This window comes from Hirundo rustica, chromosome 2, assembly GCF_015227805.2.
Source record: "Hirundo rustica isolate bHirRus1 chromosome 2, bHirRus1.pri.v3, whole genome shotgun sequence".
Lineage (NCBI taxonomy): Eukaryota > Metazoa > Chordata > Aves > Passeriformes > Hirundinidae > Hirundo > Hirundo rustica.
Genome location: NC_053451.1, coordinates 15665131 through 15686055, shown reverse-complemented (window position 1 = coordinate 15686055; position 20925 = coordinate 15665131). Strand labels below are relative to the sequence as shown.

The 20925-nt window shown below is 41.6% G+C and overlaps 1 protein-coding gene across 1 annotated transcript in view; it reads left to right on the top strand.

The window, feature by feature from the left end:
• Nucleotides 1-12070, top strand: part of LOC120748958 (uncharacterized) — a 41284-nt gene extending 29214 nt beyond the window's left edge. The window contains exons 5-6 of the transcript XR_005699473.2: nt 7014-7171; nt 11384-12070. The gene's annotated coding sequence lies outside the window, so the exon portion shown is untranslated. The remainder of the gene's footprint in view (nt 1-7013; nt 7172-11383) is intronic.
• Nucleotides 12071-20925: the final 8855 nt, after the last annotated feature.

Here is a 20925-nt window from a genome sequence, read left to right as displayed (position 1 = left end):
AAAGGACAGAGGAGAGCATGAGTGTGAAAAGTGGTAACAGAAAATCTTGCAATATCTTAATCAGAATTCTTTCACATAAAAGGTAAAAAAGGGAAGGTTTCTTCTTTATTACTTGTGTATTTCTGCCCTTTTAAAATATCTTGTTTTAATTCAAATTTTTGGGTTGGTTTTTTCGTCATTCCAGCAATGTTCTGAAATTTTGGAAGTGCCAAGACAGATAGATTCTCTGTTTCAAAGCCAGCATCTGCATGTGTGCACATGTTGATCTGATGAAAATGCTGGGCAGGATGGGCTGGTTAAAATGTGTGCAGTTAACCACAATCAGTTAAGAACACTGCTGTATATAGTAAGTGCTATGCCTGCTATATTGCAGAATGCTCCTCCCAACTATGTTTCATGCATCATTCCCTCTGCTTTGGGTTGTAAGCAGGGTGGAAATGATGGCATCCCTCCATCTAACCCTTCTGTCTGGGGGTGCAGGAAGATCTCAGGCAGGGGAAGCAGCTTGGGAGCAAGCTAGAGGAAATTTCTATTCCCTTTACAGTGGCAGCTACCATGGCTTTTCCAGGACTGCTTATTTGAAGCATGTTGCAGCGCTGCTGGCAAGCAGCACATCTGGCAGTGGGTTAGAGAGAAGAGCATATGGTTTGGCATAAAGGAAGTAAGTGTAAAATGTCTACATATTTTTCAAAAGGCAAATTTTCCGAAAAGTCTGTCTGACAATAGCCCAAACCAGAACAAGCTGTAAGCACATATCCAATTGGTTTACAGATTATTTGATATTTCTGTTTATTTTTGCAAGTGTGCCACATTTGTGCTTCAATCACTCAGCAGCCTTTTAATGAGCTGTAGGAGGTACCCTGTTGCTCAGATGTGGCAGTACTGATGGGCAGCATGTCCTTTAACCCTTTGTAAGATTTATGTAGCTTGTGGAGCAGTCTTAGAGTGGTGATCTGATCACATGGAGCTGGGGGAGGAAGGTGAGGAACTGGAATGATTGCCCACTATCCTTCCATTGTACAGCTCTTGCTCAGAGTATTGTACAAGGCTCCTGCTCAGGGTATTTTGGCACTTGAGTCCAGCAAATATAACATGGTAGAGAGGGAATGGCATGGAGGAAACTATCTGTAAAGAATTAAGCATTAACAACACACCTTAAGTACAACCAAGGAGGAGCAGAAGAAGGGAAATACTGTTCAAGTACAGTCTGTACCCAGTTTTAACATAGGCATACAGGATTTCTTTACAGAAGCAGACAATCATCGCCTTCCACTCTGTGGTAAAAAAGTGTATTTAAAAGAAGTACTAGATGAAATTTTGTATAAATACGCCTCACAAAGCAAAGCCTCAAAGGCAGGCCTGGTCCATTTGTGTTGCTACTCTGTAATTATTTAATCTAAAAGAGGAAGCAGCAGTTAGCTTGACTACTTAACTGGTTTCCAAGTTGGATGGTTTTACAGTCCATGTTACCCTGGTGTACCCCTTTTTCCAGGGCTGTAAAACTCTGCTGAGAAGGCTGCTGACTCAGCCATGGGGTACCTCAGGTGATTCAGTCTCTCCTCCACCACCTTTTGCCATGAGCTTTTCAAGGTACCCCAGCCAAAATACTCTGGACAGCAAAATCAGTCTCTTAGAGGATCCTTCACTGTATGGTTTTATCCGTATAAAAATTAAGGGAGTGGGGAGGGGCAAATGCCGCAGAACTGGTCTGCCTGCTCTGGTGAAGGCCAGAGAAAATGGTCTGTGATGCTGCTGCAGTTCTGTTATCAGTCCAAATAACCAAGAGATTCAACCAAACTGAATAAATAGTCCAACACTACCTCCCTCCAAAGCACATTGAGTCTGATTAAGAGTCCAAAGAGTATTTTTTTTGAACCAAAATGTCTGGATCAGAATACCAAAGATTATTGATTTTTTTTTTTTTTTTGTTTATTATCTCAGAGAGTGAGTTTTAAAAAAATCAGCTTTGTCGCCATTTGACACTGACACAGTGCTTCTTTTCAAATGCCTTAAAGGGTGAGAAATTAAAGGGCATTTATTAATATTAGAAGCAATTTTTAAAAGTGTATTGCACACATTATTATTAATATTATTCTAGAGATGCAGTGCCACCAAATCATAGATACAGAGAGTTGGCAATAAATTAATTGGAGAACTAACAAAGTACTGGAAATTAGGAAAATTATGAGATGAAAGAGATCAGCTGTGTGAAGAGAAGTCTGAGAATGGCGCATCTTTCTTGCAGTAACATGGTAATGAATATTGTGAAGACAGAGTGGGAATACTGATCTGATCCTCACATGCTTCTAACAACTTGCCATACTTGATCAAATAGTTGTAAAATTGCTAATGTTAGCACTTAGAGGATGAAAATACCTTCATGCATCTCTGGTGCAGAGATCCCTTCTACAAAGAGAGTTTCTAAATTGATACAGTATCACGGAATGAGCTGGGCTTTGGCAAAACTGGTGGCTCAAGCTCACCTGTGCTTGAGCCTGTGTCCTGCAGCAGAGGACAAAAGTCCAGGCACTGAGGCAGAAAATCCAGGGCCCATAAACACTACGTGGTACATCCAGGTGGAAATAACCCAAGCTCCTACAGGACTTGGTAGGCTCAGGACTGACATTACTCTCAGAAATGGAACTTGGTACTATGGTAAATAATGTCACAAAACTTTAGCTCCTGACTGTTTGACAGCCAAGAAAACGCAAATCTAATAGCATGCTCTCAGAAAACAACCAAAGAAGTTGAGAAAAGAAGTGCAGTGAGGAGTGGCCAGGGCTTCGAGGCATGAAGCAGTCCCTGTAGGCAGAACAGCCAAGAGGGACCGGGTTTCTGCAGGAGAAGAGTTGGCTGCCAGGCATGATTCTAAAAAATGTAAAATCATGCACGGTGCAGAAGGAAGGCACAGCTGGTAGGTGACGAGCTGAGGGCTCTGGGTGAAAAGCTGAGGGCTCTGGGTGATGAGCTGAGGGCTAGGAGCCCCAGAGAAAACTACTGGATATTCAGTTAAGAATAGTTGCAGAGGGGCCAGTTTGTCAGATACATGATGGTTTTAAACTGACAGAGGGCAGGTTTAGATTAGGTGTTAGGAAAAAAATCTTTACTGAGAGGGTGGCAAAATTATAGAACAAGTTGCCCAGAGAACTCCTATCCCTGGAGGTGTTTAAGGCCAGCTTGGATGGGCTGATCTAGTAAAAGACATCTCTGCCAATGGCAGGGAGGTTGGAACTAGGTGGTCTCTTCCAACCTAAACCGTTCTGTGACTATATGATTCTTTTATAATTAAGCTGGGAAATGCTTCGCCATTGCGATCGCAGCACGCAGAGCAATAACATGGAGACAAGAGGTCTGCAGTGCAGAGCTGCTCCTCCAGAGAGCAGCCTGTTTATTCTTTCATTTTTATACATTTTTTTGTCTGGTTGTGGATTGGCTTCTACCCCTTCACCCCACTGGCCAGACCAGCTGTCTGTTACATTGTTTTCAGGCTAGAAATATGTAAAGAAAGGACAGGGAATGAAAACAAAAGGTTTGTTTATGTTCCCATGCATGAGAAAAGCAAAATACTGCTCTTAATATTGTGCAGAAACTAAAGAAACTGACTCCATCTTATGAACAAGTAGAAGGCTTTAAAAATACTCAGAAAAACCAGGGTGATGCCACTTGAGGCTGTGGGTGCTAAAATTTACCTGAGCTTAGGTCAAGACTGGACAGATTTGCAGAAAAGAAATCCATCAAGTGATACAGTAAAAAATTAACCAATCTGTCGGGGCCAGAAATGTTAATCTGGGAATGAGATTTATATTCTTTCCAGTGGGTTGTTGCTAAAAACAGGAGGAAAGCTTCTTCTTTAAATATCTGATCTTCATCTTGACAATGTCTCTTGACATTTCCACAGCTTTAAAATTATTTTTGCTCTCTCGGTCTTTACTTTTCCATGCATTATTTTTCTGTGGCAGTCCTATTTTCTTCATTGGCTTTGTTTCTGTGAAGGACTTTGCATAATGTTTTCCTTCAAAGTGTTCAATTTCAAAATTTCCCCTTTTTTAAAAACTTCCTAGTTGCTCTGTGACTCTGTTGTGTAGTTTCTAAGTCTTTTTTTTTGCTTTACAGTGTTCCTTTCCTGTTAGGCACTTTCCCTTGAACAGCTCTAAAACCCACTCTATCCCTATGTGTCTCTATACAGAAGTCTAAAATATCAATGAAATAAAGAGGGACAAAGCAAGCAGGCTTTTATAATAAGGCATATTTGCTTATAGGATATTTATTTTCAAAAATTCTGTAACAGGGCAAAGAGAAACCTTACCCTTTCAGAAAAAACATATGCTTATTTTTCTTCATATATTCTAGTTATAGGCTTTCCAGAAAAAGAACTAACATTCCTTTTTGTGCTGTGTGCCCAGAAAAGCTGCTACGTCACCATTGTCTTGCCAGGATTTGATGCTGAGAAGATGCAGCCTGATATGTGGAGGCGATGTGCTCCTGGTTTCACTGGCACCATTGTGAGGGGCTTTAAGGGCAGGTCTCTGAGTCAGAGTGAGTTTACATTCTGACTCATCATTACAGAGTGGTATGGAGTTATATGTGTTCTGTTATATACATTTTAAAGAGTACATCTCCCTAAGTCCTCTCAATCAGTACAGTTGTGCTTAGGCTGAGAGGCCTTTTCCAGTAGTGGACTTCAGCCTTTTTTGAGTTTCAGGTGGAGGCAGATGCAGAGGGGCTTTCTACAGCTGTGTCTTACCCATGAAGAGTGCAATCCATTTCTCAGCACAGATGGAGTATGGAATCTGGCTGAACACTTCTGGAGCAAATGGGATGCCTTTGTCTTTGAAAACAGTGGAGGAAAACTGTTTAAACTGTATTATACAATGGGCTTTATTAATCCAAGAATTATAATTTAGTACTGGGAAGGTAACGTGTGCTGTGTCTTACATGCTTCTGTCAATTTTAAGGATGGAGGTTGAGTTTTCCTCAGGGTGCAGCTGGTTGGAAGCACAAGAAACTGTTGTGGTTCCTGGGATTTGAGCAGATCAGCCAGGCAGAGTGTACCAGGGGTGCGGGAGCTGAGCAGCAGTGGACCATGAACAAAGCAATGCAAGACTGGAGGCCAGTGGTCAGCAGTGACTGGTTCTGCTGCTGGGAATCCAGCTGGGAGAGAGATTATTTCTGCATAAGGGAGTTCCCTGCAACTCTGATGCAGTGCTCACAGTGCTTCATCCGCTAAGTGAATGTAGCAAAAGCAGTAGCGAATCACTTGTTTGTAAAAGGGCTACCACAGTTTTTAAATTGTGATATTACTATTAATCTTCTGGAATGAAGAGAGTATAGTTTCAACGTGTCCTGAATCAAACTATTGTCTCCTATGACAGTTTTGCTCAAGGTAGTGATAATGTTGGTCACATCTTCCAAGAGCATCTTTGAAAGGAGAAGACTTACTTTTTCTTAGATGCTAGTTATTGTGGTTGTGTTTCTCAGTTTCTCATGGTGGTTAATACAAAGCTACTTGTTTTACAACCAGGTGCTTGTTGTCATGAGTTAGGCTTTTGTTAATTAGGCCTTCATATATTCTGCAAAATAATAATGGAATTGTTCTCCCTGCACACTCTTCATTCATTGCTACAGAGCAGCAGAAAACAATTTAGCTCTCTGGCAGCATATTTATTACAACACCATATGGTCTGTGTTTACTTATGCTGTACAATTAAGTGATTGTTCTGCAAATCATGGCCAAGTTCCTGAATAGCTGGGGCCTAAAACCAAGCTCTTAAATTCATATTTAGGTTCCTAAATAGAAGGTCTCATTTTCAAGTATTGAGTCCATCCTGACTCTTGCCGAGTTTTTTGAAGCAAGCAGACTATCAGCATTTTGAAATCAGGCCTGTTGTGTTTTCCCATGCTTCTGTGGGAAATCTTAACTGTGGTTTAGACTGCTCTTAATATTTGTTGTATTGCACTGCCTGTTGTATTCTCGACTTTGCAATAACATCTAGTGAGGCTTATTCATGCTGACAAACAATTTGGATGGATTAAAATATCCAGTAGAAAGGTTGCCAGCAAGGTTGCAATTTGAAGTCTTTGCTGAAAGATAAGAAATGCACAGAGTAAGAATATTTCTATCAAGTCACTGGGCTTTTTTCATGAAAGGGTAGGCTATAAATACCATTTTTCATATAACATATGCTTCACTGCCTGTAGCTGACAACAAACCTGAGTGAAGTAGGGTTCATCAAAAAGGCTGATTTTGCTCTTAGGATTACTGGGAGCTCTTTAGTCTCTTAGTGAGGTTTTTTTTAGTTTTTGTAAGATTTTTCACCAATATGCAAGGGCAATAAGGCTTTCTTTGCTTTCTCTATATTAAAATTTCAAGGAAAGTCTGCTTCATTATTTCAGGAGCTGAGTTGAATTCCTTCCTCTGGATCATTTTAAAATAAATTGTTTAAGCCTCAAATACATGTACTGGCTGAAGCAGCAGATGTGTGAAAGGGGTGGGTGTTTTATGCTTTATACCACTCATTCTTTGGAAGAGGATGCTGCTCAGAAGCATAGCAGAAGGACTTTTTGACCTAGAATAAAACAATGACAACACTCTGTGAAAGTACATCATGGACATGTATTCTTCTGAAATATATTGCTGGGATAACTAGCCTTTCTTTTCAAAATAAAATTATACCAATGCCTTTCAGAAAAACAAAATCTTATGTGATGAGAGGAAAGGGAAGGAATTATTCCTCATAATGTTTAAAAGCAGATAAATTCAGATGGCCCTGGAATGAGAGGATTTAATATGTGGTAAATCAGCAGAGTGATCTAGCACAATTGCAAAGGTGACTTTTTTTCGTTTCAGATGTCTTTCATTTTTTTCTATTCACATGCCTTGATGGATCAAAATTTGAGCCATTGTCAGTAATAAATATGCATTTTTTTTTCCTCACACAGGGGCTGGTCTTGAGAAAATAATTTTGTTTTGTAAACCTTATTTGTCTGACTGCATGTTTCCATTCCCCTTGCAGAGGTACAGTGATAGCTGGAATTGTTTTCGGCATAGTATTTATAATGGGAGTGATTGCTGGGACTGCCATCTGCATCTGCATGTGCATGAACAGCAACCATGGGACTCAAGTAGGGGTCATCCAAATGACGCACATCAACACCATCAACATGTACCCAGGTAAGGAAGCAAAGTGACAGCACTGCAAGAGTGCCTGTGGTCATGGATGGAGTGTTATCCTTGGACAGTTATAGCTCCACAGTGTCATGATCTGATCATTAAATTTCTTAGAAATGCCTCTGCCTGAATTAAGATGCAAATGAGACCATATGCCAGTGACAATAGTATGGTTTTTGTTTGATATGAGAGAGAGAGAGAGAGAGAGAGAGAGAGAGAGAAAGGAAGAAAGAAATAGAAAATAGGTGGGGGGGGTCAGAAAGGTGGGTGAGAAAAGCAGAATAAGGAAAATATCACCACTCCGTGGATCCCAACAATGTTCCATTGATCCTCTCCATCTGGTCTTCTCCGTGATGATGGTCACCCTGAAAAGCTTAGACTCTGACGGGTTAATATAGCTCAGGCTAGGTAGGAAAACCCAGGCACCTCTCTGGAGTGGAAAGGGACTTTGCCATTTTTTCTTACAACAGGCTCTGGGTTGGTTGCATCACGTGTAGTCCTGTGGTGCAAGGCTTCAGGAATGACTCTGGGGGGCACTTTGGGGGGGTCTTTGATGGATTATGATACTCCCTCAGATGCCTGGGCTAGTTTGTATAAGGGAGGATGAGTGTTCACTGCCTCTGAGCAGAGGTTAACCCAAAACCCCCCTCCCCTGTCACGTTTCAGAGGGGGAGTAAACCTGGCTTCTGTGGGCTGTGTCTCCCACCCCAAACTCAGCCAGGGAAGATAATCTGCTGGATTTGGCTTTGCTGTGGATACATTCCTCTCCCTCAGCCTTGTTTGCTTTTCCCTAGGCCTGAGATGATTGAACAATAGCATCTTTTCTAGGTGGTTTAACTTACAGTCCAAAGTTCCAGTCAGGTATCTTCAGGGAGTCTTCTTTGGTAATAGCTTCTTAATACAGTTTTTGTTATAATGGGAAAAACTTTTATATCAGTGTTTGAGGCGTTAACTATTTCAGTCTCTGACAGATAGTAAATAGGGAATGTGACTGCAGCAGGGGGTTCTTCTCAGTCTGGAAAGGAACAGCACAGCTCCTGCTGAGAGAGGCAGGACTGCTCAGTATGCGGTGTCTGGCAGCGCAGCTCTGGCTGGGAGGGTTTATTCAGCTGCTGAGCGGGCTAAGGCGATCTGACCAGGTGACACACTTCACAGATGGGTGGCTCATGGTGCCTGCAGGAGCACGTCAAGTCCTTGCTCAGGGCAGTGCTGCATTGTACAGTGTCACAGATGCAGCTGGTCTGTAGCTGCAAAGATAAATCTGGCCATAACAGACCCCCAAACTCAACCAGCCTAAAAATTAACAAGTCCCTGGGTTAGCAAAGATAGGATGGATTTGAACCCAAGCAGGGAACCCCTAGCCAATCCCATTCTACCCTGAATGCAGACACATCACTGGCCAGAGAGCTGGGCGGTGATGAAACCCCAACCAATCAGTTGACTAAACCTGGGAGTTTTGAAACCCCTATAAAAGGAAGCCCTGAACAATAAACCAGGTTTTTTGTCGATGATCCTTGGTGAGTCCTATTGTAATTCTGTCTCCAACCAACTCCATGTTAACAGTACAGGACAAACCATCTCCCTGCACCAGAGGCTCTCTGGCAATAGATCAGTTGTTCTCTTGTGTTCTGATTTTTGTATTTGTTCTTGTACATGTGCAGCCAGCTCCTTTGCATTGTCCAATGGGGCCAGGCATATCACAGAAGGGAGAAAACCTGGACTATAAGGTCTGTGGACCATAGTGCAAAGGCTTTGAGTGGTGATGCTAATGCGACCTGAGCTGACTGTGTTTTGCCCAGAGCTCACAAGCACTGCTGGGTGCTGCAAGGTAACAGGTGACTTCTACAAAAGCATATGGGCATCTCTGCAGGGTGTTCTGTACTGTGTGTCCCAGGAGAGACTGCTGGCTAGTGCAGTGCTTGATCTCTGCATCCACCGGGCAACATGCCTGAACTGGAACTTGGAATACAAATTTGGACAACGTTTATAAAATCTTAGAGTGCCTTGGGTTGGAGCAGACCTTAGAGATCATCTAGTTCTAACCTCCCAGTCCCAGGTGGGGACATGGTGCTGAGGTACCTGTTTGTGCCTTGGTCAGAGTTAGTGAGTGTTGGACATGCTCAGTGCAGGCTTGTCTTTGAGTTAAAATCGTTTTGATGTAATTTTTTTTTATGTGCAGGCAGCAGCAGGAAGGCTCAGAATCTAAGCCAGAGGTGTCACAGGATCTGCGGCATCCCAGGGGACAGTAGGGACCCCTTGTGCCTCTGGGGCAGTGCAGTTGTGTCCAAAGTGAGTGTGAGCTAGTACGTAGGGCTATGTATGAGCCAGCTTGGTGTAGAGCCACCCACTTCACCACACTTGTCAACTTGCACCACTCTAGGAGCAGCAAAGGAGGTGGCACCAAGCCAGCAGGGGTCTGCAAAGAACATTTGCCTGGATTCTGCATCTGCCATATGAAAGTGACCACATTGTTGAAGAGATAAGCAGACCCTGGATGCAGCATAATGGTGTTTATGCAATTCAGTGACGTGGTTAATTACAAATCCAGGAGCAATTGCCTTGGGATAACTTTGGGAGTTAATTGTAATAAAATGCAAAGGTGTTCCATACATGAAGTCTTGTCATCCCACTCTCACAGATCCCCTGATTTTATATTCCCTTCTGTTGCAAAGGTTGCAGCAAACCTCAGGTGCATCATGTATACTTATAGACAAGCCATGCAATACTTTATATGTATTCCTTTATCATACCAGTCCTAAGGTCTGTTTTCTCTGTCACACCATTATGTTCCAGTTAGACTGAAAGTAATCAGTATGAGAGAAAATGGCAATATTCTCAACCATGAATTGCTGAAGACCTACTTCAAAATGAATAGTTGCTGCAATCTGTAAAAACAGGAGCAAAATGAAAACTCCAGGGCTCTAACCTTTTCCTCACCAAGTCTGCTCCTGCAATGACTCACCCTTATCTCTCAGTCTCTAGGCAGTTTTACTCTACTACTCAAGGCCTCTAGTGCAAACATCAGTTTCAGCAGTTCTTCCTCTCAGCAGCAGCAGGTTTTGGAGGATGAGGAAACTTGGAAATGTTTTCTGTGTTTCCTGCTATCATGAACACTTCTGGAATAATGACTGACCTGGTTTGGCTGCATGGCTTGTGGCCAGCATTGCCCTTGCCATTACCTGTTTTGGAGAGGAACAGCAAGTATGAGGACACTTTTCTTTCTGCCTCAGACACAGCAGCAGCAGCCCAGTGTTCAAGAGAACAGGGCATGTTTTTCATGGAGCCCTGGGATTTGAGTCTCCACCTCCCATCACATCCTAGGTTTCTGTTTCCCCTCTATGCTAGTACTATTTCATTGCCAGTCTGCCTGAGACATCTGCAGAGGGGACAGGAGAGGATCTGTGGTGACATAAATGGAGACATGAGCACACTCTGGACCTTAAAAATCATAGAGACTATTCTAATTAGATGTTGATACAGAACCTTTAGTTCTTACCATGCTATCATTCTGCAGCATTCGCTGTCTTTTTAGGCAGTGAATGAATCCTTTTTCTTTAAAGTTATTAGAAGTAATTGAGAAAAAGTTTTCAGCTATTTCTGAATATTTTTGTTGTCTCCTGAATGCCTGACCCAGTATATGAATGTTGGGCTCTCCTCAGATGTCCCCATTGGTGTGAACAAGGTGAAAGCTTTGTTCTTCGTGAGCCCAAGCTGTGCTGTCTGGCATTTGCCCTGGGAGGTGTGATGCGGCTGTTTGCCATGGTGTGGCACATCACACACCTGGAGATCCAGAGGGTGTTTGAGGTGTCTGTGGAGATCAAGAACCCTGGCTGCCATCATTTTGACATGACATAAACACCTGTGCTGCGGAAGGAGGTGGAAGGGAATGGATCTGATAAACTCAGTCTTTGTCCCCCAGAAATGTTTGGCTCTGCCACATTTGCCTGGTATCACCTGCCATACAGGCACTCAAACACTTTTGCCGGCACAGCCTGTTGGTAGGCACACAGCTAAGGAGTTGAGGAAAGGGCAATAAACAATGATTACATTGATATAAATTGACTGTGTAATGGCAGCTGGAAAAAAAAAATGAATGCATTGCCAGAAGGTTTTATATCAGCTGCATGCAAGTCTGGATATCAGTAAGAAAATACTTGAAGGCTGCATCTGAAAAACAGTTTTTTAAACTCTGTGTTCTTTTTTCTCACATTTCAGTGGCTCCACCACCATACAGTTATGATTACGAAATGGAGTACCCAGCTGATCTACCTCCACCTTATACTCCAACCCCATAGACTGTGGTACAGTATTCCCCACCTCCTCCGTATCCTGGATATTCAAGGAAACAATTAACATGGCTTCACACGGATATTGAAACAGCCAGCACTGTTTGGGACAGTGCTATTTCCTCAGGGACAAATAGGATTGGGTTTTGCATCAACACATGTGGCCAGGTGTTGAAATAAACTGGAAAGGTTGCCAAGGCTGAAGATGAATAAAAATACTGTCTACTCTGGACCATCATGTTTCATGATTAAACAACATGTGACCAAAGAAACAGCTCCTATAAGTTAGTGTCTAATGAGTATCTTAGCTTCATCTGCAGCACATGAGAGTGGGGCTTTTACCATGTAGAAATGTGCAAGTGGTGCAAATGGTTCAACAAACTGTTTCAAAAGCACAAGAAGCAGCTGTCGGGGCTTATTCTAGGGGAAAGTGTCAACTTGAGATAACCACTGTGCCTTTCCTTGAAACGAGGGGAATGAGCAAGAACAAGGAAGATTGAAACTGTTTTCCATTTCTACTTTCCAGCTAATAATGCCCAATGATCACTGTGCATATTGGTCTGATGAGCATGTTACAAGGAGAAGGGCTGTTAGAATTTTCTAGTAATTAAAAAATTATGCGTATTGTTTTTGGCCAAGTGCAGATTTTTTGAGTGCCTCTTTTTAAGCAGTTTGTTACTAGTTTATGAACTGAAATGTTAACATAAGGAGAATTTTTGTGTGTGAAATACACTAATTTATAACTAATTTACTTTTACCTGGACTTAAAAACTCTATACATTGCAAACATGCTAAAATGCCTTTTATATCAGCAAATGATACTTTGATTTTAGTATAAAAATACTGAATCAGCAAAACTCACAAATGGGAGAAAAAATGCAAAACAAATATTAAAACATACTAGATTTGACTTCAGTTCAATTGCATAAATACAGGATTTTTAAATCATATTATTTACCAGTAATGAGGAGATTCAGCCTTAGCAAAGACATTAGGGTAGAGACTGTGAGCATCTGATTACTTTTGAATGTGTCTTGGGCATTTTAAAACTGTAGGTCACCAGGTAATACTTTTTACATTTGTCATGCATGTTGTTCAAACTTACTTATCCTCTACTATATGCAGTTCCAGATCTTTATGATTTAAAATGTTCCATGTATTTATAAAGATAACCGTAATTCTGCAGCAGCTATTTGACTTCAGAATAGCGTATCACATTACCTAAAGCATCATCTTTCAGCATTAAGACTATTGTTTTTCTCAGGTTTATATGCAAACCACAAAGAGTGGGTCTCTTCAAGAATTTAAAAATACTGAATGCTCTTAGTTTGAGCTGGGTGTCTGAGCAGTTTGAGAATGCAAAAGCTGTGGCATCAGCTGCAGGTTACTGCTGGTTCATGGAGATCAGAATGCATTGAAACATTTTCCAGTGTATCCTTTCTCTTCTTTTCAAGTGTATCCATGTAGTAACAAATGAAAAAGCAGCTTGCAAAAAGGAGATACTGTATCCCAGTGAAATCAACCTCTCTTAATCCCCCGAGTCTGGAGGTTTTGGTATTCAGTCCTGATTCCGGGAAGAACTGAAGCAACATTCAACTGAACATAAAATTTATTCAGAGGCATTCTTGAAACAAGACCTTACTGACTGTTCTTGCTCAGATTTTGCAGCTGTGTTTGTTCTTTCCAGGCTGACTAAACTTACCCCCTTGAAACTCCACTTAAAAGTGCAAATGGCCTCAGTCCCTGCCTCTGTGAGTTCAGAAGATCTGTGTTGTGGCCATTGGCCACACTGGGTCCAGAAGCTACCAAGGCACTTGTGACCTAGTCAGAGGAAAACTGAGATGCATCTCAGGTGTTTGGTTGCTGGTGGTTCCTTGGAGTCTTCTCCAAGAAAGGAGAGTTACATTCTCATTTCTGTTTTGCTATTTGGAGGTGACAAATCTTGAACTGGCTTATCCTTACAATTACTTCTGCTCTGGGTATGTCCTGTGACATTTCAGCTGTTACCCTGACCTCTCAAGAGATACCAACTGAAATCCTCCCATGAAGAGCAACCCTCTGTGTGTGGTGTTTCGGCAGTCCCTACTCAAATCCATAGGCTGGGGTGTTGATATGCCTGTCAACATGATGACCAACATAAAGAAGAGAATAAACATAGCTTTTCCAGCAGAGAACCCTGTTCCTACTGCATCATTCTATGCTAGAACCTCAACACTTTCTAGTTGAGCACACTGGATAATATTTTGGTGCCAAAAAGTTACCTATAGATAATGAGTATAGTCACTTTCCCATTCCCGTATTTCATTTCTTTGTGCTGAACATGGAGACACACAAATCAAAGAGCACTATGTATTTGAATAATCCAGTATTTGAAAAATACAGAAAATAAAACTATCCTATAGATCATAAATCTTCCCTTAGAGAAAGAATTCCTCTACCTGTGACATTTGTCAGAACAAGTTAGGAAACAGATTTCTTGCATAAAAAGGAATTTCAAAGACTAAAAGTCTTTGATCGCAGAGTTTTCTGTTTATCAGCTTTGTGAATGCATGTTTCTTCTGATGTTGTAACAATACATTATATCTGCTTCTGTATTGAATATTCTAGTTTATAATAACCAACCAGTACAAGACACAAATGCTACAGAATTTACATACAGCCTATAGGAACTACTACATTACCATACTGCGCTACATTCCAAACCCTAAAAGTTAGTTTCTAACTCCTTTTCCCTGCCACCTTGGCAGGGCCCCTCCCCCTTGGACCCTTGGCATCCTTTTGTCTGGTAGGGGTATTTCTCAATCAACAGGGATCTTGCCTTCAGCTAACTCAATCACTGTCTTCCAGCTTGGCATCCTACATCTCAAAGCTTGCTTTCATTTCTATTTCATTTGTAGGTTTCATGCTGTTAGAATCTTTTGCCAAGTGTTATAGAGGATGCACAGCCAATTTAATATAAAGTACTTTTATTTTGCCATTTTAAAAACAATCTGAGGCAGACACAATAAAAGAGACAACCTCGATCCCGGGTTATCGAAGCTGGGTGAATGCAGGGACGTCCACAACGGGACCTATCCTCCCTGTTCACGATCTCCTAGGTTCAGGGAGCAGTTTTTACACAGTTTTTCTTCCCTGAGGCAATTTATTGTTAGTTTGTGTCTGCTGCGCATATTCATGTATTTTCTTTCTCTTGCTGCTTGGCTTCGAATGCTTTTCCTGGCAGAATCGAGTGCTTGAATTGGGTTCCGAGAAATCAGCATTGGGATGCTGATAGTGACATCTCTGGGTTTCCCACTTCTAGATTGGTATCATGTGTCAATCACCAGAGAAGGCTGCGGACCCTCCCTTGATGGATGAGGCATCTCCTGTCGGCCAGTCCTTTTCTGTTGTAAATTTGGACTTCGCCCTGCAATTGTCTGGAATCTCTACAATTGCAAATTAGTTTTGGCAGCCAGAAACGTCCCCACGGTTTTTGGGAACCCCAGCTTGTAACACAGTTTTTAGGTTATAACATATAATACACTTGAAACACGAATTTATTTCAAAACATATATCACACAAGCAATCATATTTGTAAGGTTTTCCTGTTTCATCCTCTCCAACACGGACCTTTGTGTAAGATACCTGCCACAGCTATGCTATTGCAGTATATTCACGTTCATCTACAAGAGGCTGTAGTGAGTTATAAATGGTGCCTGATGTATGTGGGAGACTCTGAGAATAAAGTTTTCACCAGGTCTAACTATGTGATAGACTCAAACTAGGGCAGTTGAGGAAGCCTTCCCTACTGGAGTGGTCTCACTCTCCCCAGCCATGAGTCCTCTCCACTATACCAGTGGCTGCTCCCTGGTTCTTGCTGAGGTGGGTGTGTGGCACCCATTGGATGGCGAAATGAATGAGAGGCACGGCAGTGAGACAGGTTGGCAAGAGTCAATACTTAACTTCCACTGAAAAAGTCAAAGTTAAAATCCATATTCCTCTTTGGTTGCTGGTGTTCATAGGTGAGCCTAATTTCTGGTTAGCTTCTGCGAGTGAACTTGCAGACAAACTGTGACAGGTGATGTGGTGCAGAGAGGGAATGCTGAGAGTCCCAAGGACTGGAATCTTGCAGACAGGTAATATTGACCTGTTAATAAGGAAGCCTGGGAAAAGTCACAACATACACACGCAGGTTTATTGATGCTTATCTTTGAAGCCAGAAGAGTAGCATCCTGATGTTCTCATCTCTTCCACACCTGTCATGAATATTTTAAAAAAGATCAGGAGCCCAACCTATGTTCATTCTTTCTCTAGCTGTTGCAGACAGTTCCTTTTTAAGCCTGATCTACTCAGTGGTAAGCTTGGATGGTGTTCCTTCTGACATGAATAAGGAAAATAAATGAGGCTGATAGAGAGCTTAGATCTTGGCTTTATGGGAAGTGAGGGAAAACAAAACATCCTGCTACTTGGAGCTCAAGATTCACTGAAGGTTTAAAGCTCTTCTTCATCCATGGGTAATAAGTAGAGTATTTTTGATCTTGATAGTTCAAACAAGAGTTATGGTGAGAGATACATCATAATACTTGGTGAGAGTTTTCATAAATGAAATAGGACAACTGTGATTGGTTCTGCAACTGAACAGTTGTCTTGGATTATGTAACCTAAACATGTGTGTTCTATTTCATCTATTGAGGGCTGGTTTTTTGGGAGATGTTTTGTCCTTCTCTTGTAACTCCAGGGGGGAGGGGCGTGAATGCCTTCTGATAATGGCCCAGCCATTAAATCCAGGTGGGGCAGTGTTTCTTATCTCTTTCACCACCCCTCCAACCTCCAGGGGGACATCTTCTGATAATGGGCCATTAGGGCCCACCAATGACATGACATTCCATCATCCCATGGTGAGATGCTGCACACAGTGGGTGAGGAGCCAGCTGTTCCTAGCTAGAGAAAAACTGGGACTGAAGGACACAAGGTATCCTGTTTTTCCACTGGATTCCTGGAGGAAGACTGGACCCATCTCATCACCACTGGACTTTCTACAGGACCATCTCTACTCCACAGAACCACATCTGTTACTCCAGGAGGACTTATTTGGACTGCTTCCAACACCCTGACCAACAGGGTGCCAGGCCGTATCCCTGACTCTGTCAGGGTTTTTTTCCAGGATCTTTGTTTGCTTCCTTGCTTGTTTTTTGTGTGGTTTTTTTTGTTTGTTTCTTAACAATTTTTTTTTTTTTATTTTTTCTTTTTTTTTTTTTCTTTTTTTTTTTTTTGGTTTTGTTTTGTTTGGGGTTTTTTGTTGTTGTTGTTGTTTTGGGTTTGGTTTTGGGGTTGGTTTTTTTTTTTTTTTTTTTTGGTACTACTACATTCTACTACATTTATATTTTTGTTTTTTTAAAATATTCCTATTAAAGAACTTTTTAATATTCCTAGTGAGGAACTCCTATTCCCATATCTTTGCCTGAAAGCACCTAATTGTAAAATTATAATAATTTAAAGAGAAAAATGTTTACATTCTCCATTCCAAGGGAGGCTCTAGCTTTCCTTGGCAGACAACTGTCTTTCAAAACAAAGACAACAATAATTCTGGCCTAGGAAGAGCAAAGTATCTGTTTTCCCTGCACCCTGTTCTGCATGATTCTTACATAAGATTAACAAGTATGGTGAAGTTGGGTTAAACAAAGTGGGAGCTACAGAATAAAAAAAATCTCCAGAAATATGCTTACTCATTTTTTATCAATATGATGAGCTGGTATTTTCAACCTTTGCAATTTAGAAAGGCAATTAAGCCTCTGCTATTTGCTTCTTCAATGCCCCACAAGTAAGAAAGGAGAGTGCAGGCTGACCTTTGGCAGCAGCTCTGCCTATCCTTGCTCTCCTGTGGAGTCCGGTGACAGCCTGAGCATCCACATCCAGTTTTGGGAACCGTTAGGGCATCAAATGGTCAGCTCTGCAATCTCTAGATCATAAATTTTTGAGACAGTATAGTTAATTTGTCTAAGTTGTCCATAACTGTGTGCCTACCAAGGAGTTGTTGACTTCCTGGCTTTTGAAAAAAAAAGAAACCAAAACCTTCCTTCCTGTGTGAATGATACTTCGGTATGAGAAGCCAAATTCAGTGGCTCTATGGGCTGAAAAACCAAAATGATAAATCTACTCTGGACTTTATCTGAAAACTTCCTCACTTGGGGTAATTAGCTCGAATCCATCCTGGGTACAAGGACTGGAAAATGACAGCCAAGGATTTCTGTTAAGGGAAATTTGTCATGCTGGGCAGCAAGAGTAAAACTTGGGTGTGATCGTGATATGCAAAGCAATCACACGGAGTCAAGAGATTTTCGCAGGGCAGAGAGTTCCTCCAAGCCAGCTCCAGGCTGAGCCAAGGCAGAGAACAAGGCAGAGAGCCCTTCTGCCTGTTCATTTCTTACTTTTTATACATTTGTGGGTCTGGCAGTGGATTGGCTTTTGGAGTTACCACCTCCCAGCTGAATGGCCAGACCAACTGTCAGTTACAATTGTTTTCAGGTTAGAAATATGTAAACAAAGGACAGAGAATGAAAAACAAAGGATTTGTTTATGTTACATGTGTGAGAAAAAGTGAAAACTGCTCCTAATATTGTGCACAAGCTAAAAGGTCTGACTCCATTTTATGAACAATCAAAAGGCTTTAGAAAACTCAGAAAAACCAGGGTGACACTTGGGTGCTGCTTCTTAAAAATAAAATAATGCAATCTAAAATTTTGAAATATTTAATTTTTCCTGGGTATGAAAAGAAAACACAACAGAATGTATTGGAAATTTTCAAGTGCAGATAAATCTTTCAACATATCTTGGAGGTCAGCATTTAAAAGTAAGAAGACATAAATAACGATCTGCAACAATTTTAAATCTTCTCTTACCTATGTCTTTCCCAAGTGGCTGTCAAGTTTTGTTTCTTCCTAGTGTTGTAATCTTCTATTGCATGTTTAAATTAACAGCCATTCTAATCAGAGAAAAACTTATTTTATAGCAGTATGGATGGAAGTCATAACTTGAGGATGTGTCAGTTACTTGTTGGAAATATTAATAACTTCTACTGAACATAATGACTTTTCACACTCTCTATTTATTAGAGTCAACACAATCAAAAATAGGGTGGTTTTTTGTGTTTTTTTTTGTTTTTTTTTTTTTTTTTTTTGCAATTGTTTCCTTTACATATGATTTGGTAGTCTGTGTAATTCAGGAAGAAAATTAGTCGTCATCTAGTTAAGGTCTAAATGAAGACTTGAATTTGGAAATGTAATCAGACATAACAAAATAGTCAGGTCAGCCCACAGTAATATTGAATACAAGGTTGACAGGCAAAAGTCTCTTGCTAGCATTATTCATTGAAGTGTGCCGACAAGACTTAAGGTGAAGTCTGCATAGCAACATGGAAGTGTGATTTCCACATGCTGTGCCCCTGGCAGGATGGCAGAGAGGACAGGGCAGTCAAACCCACAGTGGGAGTTCAGAAGAAGCTCTGCAGACACTGCGCCCTGTTCTGGGACCAGTGCCCCCGGCATCCATTAGCATGGAAATGAAATGCCCTCGAGGGGTATTTGGCTCAACTGACAACGAAGCTGTTTCCTATGACATGGGTAGTATTTATTAGCTCGGCTCTGATCTTAAAATTTATTTTTTTCCTGGTCTGCAGTATGATACAGAAGCTATCTAAACCTTTTGCCAAGACCATGCCTCCAGAATCAGTTGTTGTAATGACTGCAGGCCACCAAACCTGCCCTAAGCCTCTGTTGTGTTGGGGGTTAGGTTTGTTCCTTTTTTTTTTTAATCTTAGAGAATTTTTCCCCATAAGTTGCTAAGAGACTAAGTACTGATGCTTAAAGGGTACTTGACCCACACAAAAGAAGTGGTGAGGGCGGTAGATCACTTAAGTTTGGGGGGGAGGGAAAGGCTCAGGGGCTCTGGGAGCTGAGGGTGCCCTCCTCCTGCTCTTGGTTTCAGAGAGGAAGGTTGGGCGACTGCTGGCTGCGTGAGAAGTCCACTGTTAACGGAGGGTCCGGTCCTGGGAATTCTACCACCATCCATCATCTGCTGGAGCGCCCAGGAATTCGGAGCTCCTCGCCTGCCCTGCTGGAGCTGGGCCAGCCCCTGTCCAGCCGTCACGGGTTCTTCAGCACTGCTCACTTTGCCTGCCGGGACATCACCCCTGCCTGCCGGGATAACCCACCGTTTCCAGCCACCAGCCCCTGGAGTGTCCCACTGTTTCGGCTTGGTGCTCTCGGGGTCCCAAGAGATCAGACTGCCCTGGGCTTGTGAAACAAAGCCCCTCAGGGTTCTTGGTTCTGTTTATTATTATTGCTGTAGTTGTTGTTGTCGTTTGTTTGTCCTGTTATATTTACTAGTAAAGGACTGTTATTCCTTTCCCCATAGCTCTGACTGAAAAGCCTCTTTAATCTTCTAAATTACAATAACTTGGAGGGAGTGGATTGGAATTCTCCATTCCAAGAGAGCCCCCACCTCTCCCTAGCAGATACCTGTCCTTCAAACCTAGACAAAACCCCCAAAAAACCACCACCACCAACAAAATCCAACAAAACCAAACAAAACAATTAAACAAACAAAAATGACAGAGATTAAAATAATAGAAATATTGAAATCTAGAAATTCTCATTCTGAATACTGGACTTCTGATGTTCTTTGAAGTCAGCAATTCATTAAGTGTGCCATTCTGGTCCTGGAACATAATAGTTATAAAACATTAACATCCTCCAGAAATATTTGTCATTCACTGACAGGAACAATGCAATATACCCATTTTTAGAATATCCAAAAAGATAATTTTCCACTTAAACACTCAACCACAGCAGAATTTGTAGGATAGGTGGTGCTGCCTCAAGTAAATATTTACCATATAGACAAAGATCTATGATCAGACTGGATAAAGGAACTTCCACCCACAGTTTCCATTTGTCGGGACAGTAACTTACAAGTTTTCAGCTGGATTTTGAATTGATGCTGAATGCTCTGCAGGATCATTCCACTCATGCTGCTGATCTGAATACATCCAATAACTTGGTAAGCTATGCAACTTAAAACATTCTAATCAGGAGAGAGTTCCTTATAAAAAAATTTTAAATGCTATGTTCATTAGCTGTAGGATTTTGAGGGACTTTTATTAAAACAGTTGTATTTTTACAAGCTTGAGGAGGAGAAAGGGGATTTAACTGCTTCTCCTCCTGCACTCAGTCTTACTGAGCCCAGCAAAGCTCACTGTTTCATTGCTCACAGACAGTGTCATGTTCTGCTACTGAGCACTGTGAGGGATTCTTTTAAACAGATGCCTGGGGTGAAATTAGACACAAACGAGGTCAATATTATATCTGTGAACCGTTTATTGATGAAGACAAATAAGTGGCCCTACCAGAGGAGGACAGACAACACAGAAGCGAAGGAAGGAAAAGGAGAAAGCAGAGGAAGAGAGGGACCGGAGGACAGGGCATTACGGCCAGG